Source organism: Bremia lactucae, linkage group LG14 (genome assembly GCF_004359215.1).
Source record: "Bremia lactucae strain SF5 linkage group LG14, whole genome shotgun sequence".
Lineage (NCBI taxonomy): Eukaryota > Oomycota > Peronosporomycetes > Peronosporales > Peronosporaceae > Bremia > Bremia lactucae.
In genome coordinates, this window is record NC_090623.1 from 2,187,807 (window position 1) to 2,194,773 (window position 6,967).

Below are 6,967 nucleotides of genomic sequence, written 5' to 3' on the forward strand. Positions count from 1 at the left end.
GCAAGAAATACCCCAAACTGTTGCAAATATATTTCAACATTGATTTGGCGCATTACTGGGATCAACAGGTCGCCGCGCAAGTTCAAGCTGTAGGAAAAGTTTAAATTTAGTTCGCAAACATTAAAATTTCAATAATTTTTTTAAGTAAAGATCCTCACCTGACTGTGCACTTTCGTGAGCGCAGAGAACGACACCAATCGATTCACATTTTGAAAGATCATACCTGACGGTGTTCGCATGTCGATGATCAAGATTTTCTATGCTGATTTGCCAACTCCGACCGGTATCCGAAAATGGAACTTTAAATGGATCGTTGTATCTTCTCACAGCATCCGAGTAAATTTTTCATACTGGTTCGGAGAAATCTTTTTAATCGACTGTGTGCACCTTCTCCACGAGAGGTCGCAGTGTGTCCGAAATGGCGGATCTGGTTTGTCCATGTTTTAACATTTTTTTTCTTTGTGAGGATCAATTTATACGGTCTGGAGATATTGAATTGCCGTCCCACTTCCATTATTGAATTTGTTTTAAAATGTACCATATAATTGATTGAAGTCTTTTCGGTTTCGGCACACATAACCTGCAAGAAGGGGAAAGAAATAAAATTAGGAATGGGTCTTAGACGATTGAGTGGATGAGTGCAATGGACTTACTGAACGCTATTCCTTATAAAACGCATCTCATTCATCTTCTTGAACCAAAGGTTTGCATTTTGTTAGGACATTCTTTGCAATATGCCAAGCACAGAGGGGAATTTCGGACTTTGTGAATTTGGATTTCAATGCATTGATCAGAGTAAGCTCGCGATCAACTACGAAAGCCATCAGTCATAAGAATAAATTTAGTGTGTAGCCTACATTCTATAAACTGTTATAATTACATTCCTTGTGCAAGATGTTCGTATTAATTGTCTCTTTTCTTGAAAGTAGGCGTTACTTATCTTTACAGAAAAGAACTAGCAGTATTAGGAGTGTCTCAACAAAAAGTATGTAACGGGGTAGCTCGTTACTTATTTATACTACTTATAGAAGAATAATAAAGAGGAATAAATATACTATTTTTACAAAATAATATTGTCAATACACATGCAAAAATTGTAGTCGTGGCAGTTCTGTTCATATAGTGATATGAATCATTTTAACCCCGCGAATCGCTGATAGAAGCGCGAATGGGCGGTGAGCAATGAGCCACTGTACATAGTTTCACATTAATATATAAAGTCCGGATTACAAGAAGCATTAGTAAGTAGAAACGTAAATATATTAGTACAGTTTTACTTCTTTTGTGCTAAGGATTCCTAAGTGTTGACCAACAATTGCTAAGCCTTCGCTCAGCAACTTAAGAAATCCTCTGCAAGTCGTGCACGTGAGGTAATCGGAGGTGCCTGGCCTACAGTAGGTCAGTTTGTACTGAAGTCTTACTAGCGAAAGGTGCCCCGCTACACCTAATAGTACATCGTGGTCCGTTCAACGACCATTTTTACTCCATCCAACATGAGCATGTTGGATGAAGAAGAAGGGAGCTTTCACGCTATGCGCGAGTGATTCACTCATTTGTGTGAACTCGAATGGAAAGCAGTTGAAGAGATGAGCTCGATCGTTGGCATGCTAGCCATTAGCTCAACGTTGTTCGCTCTACAAAGAGACAAACAACATGCAGCTTTAGCCGAATTTATTTAACATGAACTCGATGCGGCGCGAAAAATGAATCCTTGTTACACCAACAAGGTTTCAATCAAAGGTCCTCAACAAGCAGAGCTGTTGAGAAAAAGGTACTTGGCAGCTGGAAATGTTGAGACAGCAGCATTCTTATGTTACTACCGGGCCGACGCATGCACAACGACCCGAGGGCTTGAGGGTGACATCTCCAGGTCTAAGGCAGTCGGAGGTGAGTCCTTGTTGCGATTCGTCGTACTAGCAATGCCATCGAAGCTCGTCGCATTGAGGATGATGCGATGGAAGTGAAATACAGCTAAAACAAAAACGTTTGAGCCACCATGCGCCGAATTTAGGGCTCGAGCGCAGCTCCCATGTTTGAAACAGGGTAAACGTGATATTCACGCTTACACCAAGCACACATGACATTTTGTAATGCGACGATTATCACTCACTGGAGTACGTGACATTATACCAGCATATAATGAGTTGCACTCACGAACTAAGTTTCAACATTAGATTTAATTTGCTCCGACATTTCAAGGTACTACCCACTGACAGATTCTGTCAGTGGCCCCAGCAATAACGCTTTTGTTCCCTAGCGAAGGTGGTTAAATGGCTTTCAAAGCTTCTAGGAACATTGTTGTGGCGCCTTAGGTCCTACACCTCCAATCAGTACATGGCTCATGGCGTTCAAACTAGGCCATAAGAAGGATTAGATCATATCTCGAATCCATTTCATGGACAAGATAGCGTCTCATACTGTCAAAGTCCAAAAACTTAATACCTTAACGGTGACTCGAGTCTCAGTCGCTAAGCGAACAGTGACAAATCACTTTCATGTGCTTTATGCGCCTCAGCGTATTTCTGATTCCCTTCACGGGCACGACGATAAGCATAATTGTCAAACTCTCCTATATCAATTAAATTGACCATGGCTTATCGAAGCCCTTATCAGTCGCCTTTGCGACTAACAAGCCGGGCTTGTATTCACGCCCCGTGTTAGAGCTCTTGGGGCGAGGCCCTGTGTATTGTCACCCCCAAAGGTTCCGCAACGACTAGTTCTCCCCATTAGGGCGCCCGCCTCTATTGTGTATTGGCGCTTTTCCGGACGTACCAGATTTCCGGTATGAGGTGGAATTATTGCTTTTTCGAGCTTTGCACAAGTTGCGCAACAAATAAGCCGGGTCCAAATGCTTAGTACCCCGCACATAGAACATCTTCGGATGTTTTCTGTTGTTCTGCAGCTTGAAGCTCTTCTCCTCCTTCCTTGCAAGGCTTAAATCTATGGTCTCCGATCAATTAGAAGAACTTGATGTGCTCAAAGAGCATATACGGTGTACCTGCGTACCGGGCCCATAGATTCTTGATGCAAGGATTGAAGTCTTTATGCAATACCATTTTTTTCCTTATCGCACAGGTCCTGGACCAGTTAGCGGCTTCTAAACGCGAGAGGACTAAAAGTTGAACTCAGCGCGTGACGCCATGGCAACCGGCGCTTTAAAAGTAGCGGGACCGGGCAACGCTCCCATGAAGGCTTTCCATCGATGTGGTTAATCAAACTGCTTCTTGCGATGGGTCTCGATGCATAGCGGCAATAAGAGTTCTCAACTCCTGGACATAGTCCCCTAGGGTCCGCTTACCCTGACGACCCGCTAAGAATCGTGATCGTGCGTGAAACGCCTAAACAGGCGGTGCAAAGTGCATGTGAGTTACTTTAGCAAATCCCACGTGGTGAATGCGTCGTCTATAAACGTGCCGCATGTCACAAGCTCTACCACCGAGCTTAGAATTAGCTATGGCCACCTTTTGTAATTCTGTGATTAACATGACAGATGCTATGGCCATTTCCATCTGTTTGATCCAGAAAAGCAGATTTTCTCCTTTAACCCTCATATGCCTTAACACTGACAATAAGAGGGCGAGCCTCAGGCCCGATTCAGGAACCGGAATGTAACGAGTTGGCATAAGAACGAATGTGATCGATGTGATTAGCGAAGACAAAGTTCAGCGCTTCTCAAACGCTACGCAATTCGCCTCGTAGAGATCGGGGAAGGGATCCATGCGTGCAGAGGCTTAGTCTTGTAATAGTTTAAGCGTAGTTTGACTTCAAGTGCTACCATGTGTATCGAAGCTACCTCGCTCCTTAACTCAGAAAATGACTTTAGACTACTGGAGTTACTTAGTTCTAAAAAACTAAAAATTCTAACAGTATAATCAGTCGTACAAGCTCGTAGAGCTTAATGAATCCTAATTCAGAGACTCAGTGGTTTGTAGAACCAAGTGGCAAGGAATGCCCGAGAGTAGATACCTTGGAAGGCTTGGCGCAAGCTTTAGTAAGGAACTTTATGCTTTAAGATCAGAAGGGGGACTGAATATATTATATGTTTGAAAAGATAAAACGGTACCCTGATTACATTTAAATTAGATTGGCGTCCCGATTTCTGGCTGCCACTCGATTACCCATAATAATTGGGATTACACTGATATTACTTATTTTAAATAGTAAAAAGGGGTATTTAATTCATCACGTGACATTAACGGTTTAACAACCCATTTTAAACGAGGTGTCTCTTTACATAAGTATTTTTAAATACGAGAAAATTAGGCCATACATTACCAGTTGTTCCCCGGGCGTCCCATGACGCTCGACCATGGTCCATGAGCAATACAAGCTTTGATTTATGGTGCGCGGAGGTGAATTTCTGATTGGCTATAGTTTGTGGGGGGGGTATAAACAGCAAAGGGATAGCAGTTGTAGCGCAACTACCTCGCTCCTAAAGTCAGAGGAAGACTTTCAGACTCAGAGAGTTACTTAGTTCTATTGAACTAATGGGTTTAACAACTCAGGGAGTCGTACAAGCTATTAAAGCTTAAGAAATTCTAGTTCAAGGAATTCAGGGGTTCGTAGAACCAAGTGACAACTAGTGGCCAAGAGGATAACCTCAGAAAGGCTTCTATCTCTTACAGATCAATGCGCAATCCTTAGGAAGGCACTTAACGCTATGATATCAAAAGGGGAATTGCACTTTATTTAATTATTCAAATCTAAAAAACTTACCTTAGCTAATTAGAATAGATTTTGGCCGCCAGATTTATATCTGGCGGCGACCACATTTGCTACCCATAATAAATGGGATTTAAGTAACTAACTATTTTAAAATTAGATATAAGGGGATTTTACCCATAAAGTAAATGTACCACAACAACGATTCTCCAACCGATGTGTACCCCATTACCCCCCCCATCAGACTGTTGACACCGAGTGACAACATTCGCTTCACTTCCTCTTTGAGGTTGGAACCTAAACAGCTGACTGATTGGTTGTGTTTTTCATTCCTTTTTCTAATGACAATCAAGCGTGAATCACAGACTCTGAGCACCTTACTCGACGATGAGGAAATGGTGGAGTTGCACCTCGTGCCGTAGAGCATCATATGCTTCCGCCGAAATTTCGGCCCCCTCCCGCGCTGCTTGATGCGCGGGGGAACCTTCAGTTTCATGTGGAGAAACTTTTAGTGAGGTCAATTCCAGTATCTGGTGAAGTGGCCAGGGTACCCCTCTTCTGAAAACTCTTGAGAGTTCGAGGTACATTTTTTTTGAGCGCCAAGCTCAGGGTCAACTCGCGCAAACGACGCTTTTACCACTAAATGTGGGATTAGGTGGATCTAAAGCGTCAGTGCGGCTTCGATCCTTGGTTGTACGGTCAATCGAGGCACTGAAATATCGGCTAGGCCTTTCTTCGTTTTGTGGCATAAATGCCGAACGTAACTGGCCTTTAACCTTAAGCTTAGCGAAGTCGAAGCGAAGCTTCCGTTCCAAACGAGCATCACCTCTATCCGCAGACTCTCTGATATTCCAGATATTACGGAGTTTGCGGGCCCGGTGAACCCATTCGCATGGAGACTTCGTTTGCAGTCCTTGTTTTGTTTGGAAACAAAACGATCGGAATTTCCCTCATGGAGGTCACCGAAGCCCAACGGGCTTGATCACGTAAACGCGTCAGATACTGGCTTCGCGTCCTTACCTGCGGCGTAAGGTATTGCTCATGAAGAGCGTCGCGGGCAGCGATTTCCTCCAGCGTCCTCGCCAGGTCACCAGAGATCCAGATGGCCAAGCTATTACCCGCTATCTCTTTGAGACGGTCGTCCGCACTAAGCGGAGTGAATCTTTATTCATTATGAGCCTTAGCTTTCGCTATTTCGGCAGCTCGACGACGAGCTCTTTCCTCTATGAGGATTATCTGCTCTTGCTCTTCATCGAGCGGATTCGTAATATTGTTGGACTCAGGGTCCCGTGTCCTGCTCAATGCAATTAAGACATCAGCGGCACCACGTTCTGGGAACGGATTCGGGGCTCGCCGACGTTCGTCCGGAGGAAAAGGCGTGAGCGAACGCCGCTCGTTTTCCTACTCCTCTGATTGAGAGTACTTTCAAAGTTCTTCGTGAGGTCCTTGCTCGGGTTGAGATGTCTTTTGAGGTGGTTCGGGACCATCTTTTGACGCTAAAGCGTCAGCAGCCTCGTTTAGAGGGCCAGTTGGGTATCCTGGTGAGGATGCACCAATCTGCGGCACGACCGCCTGTCTCGGCGCAAGTGCCTTCACGTGTACGTGGGAAGGGTCTCGATATGGCTTAAGCAAGCCAACGTAAAACACTGGGTGCGTACGCAGCTTGCTGGGAAGGCTTAGCGTATAGGCTAGGCCCTGCTTGGCCACGACCGTAAATGTCTAATAAAGCGCGGGCGCAATTTGGTCTTGAAGACCGCGGAAACCAAGTTGGTAGGCAGGTTTTTAGCTTTTAGTGAAACTCGGTCTCCGACCATATAAGAATTAATACAGCTTCTGCCTTTGGCATCTGCTTGTTCTTTCTGTTTGTCTTGGCTATCAGCGATCGCATCCCTTACAGGTCTTAAGACACTAAATCGCGTCGCGAGAAACATCGCTTACTTATATCCGAACGGTAACAGGGCTAATATCAGCAAGTCTATCGGCCAATTCTCCCCCACCAAGCCCTTAACCACGCAGTGGTATCGTTAACGGAACGCGCGGGTGGGTAAGACCGTTTATATAAAACGAAGTATAGCCTGTAGAGCATGAACAACGTTATTTAACGCAAACTCCACTACTGGGAGCATTGGGCTCCAGTGCTTTGATGTCTGAGCACACACGCTGCGTAAAACGTCTTCAATGACGCGATTGACACGGTCAGTTTGACCATTGGTCTGCGGATGGTCCGCAGTGGACATATCCAATCTGGTGCCAAGCACTCGAAAAATTGATTCTTTCCAGAATTTACCCGTGAAACGGGGACTCC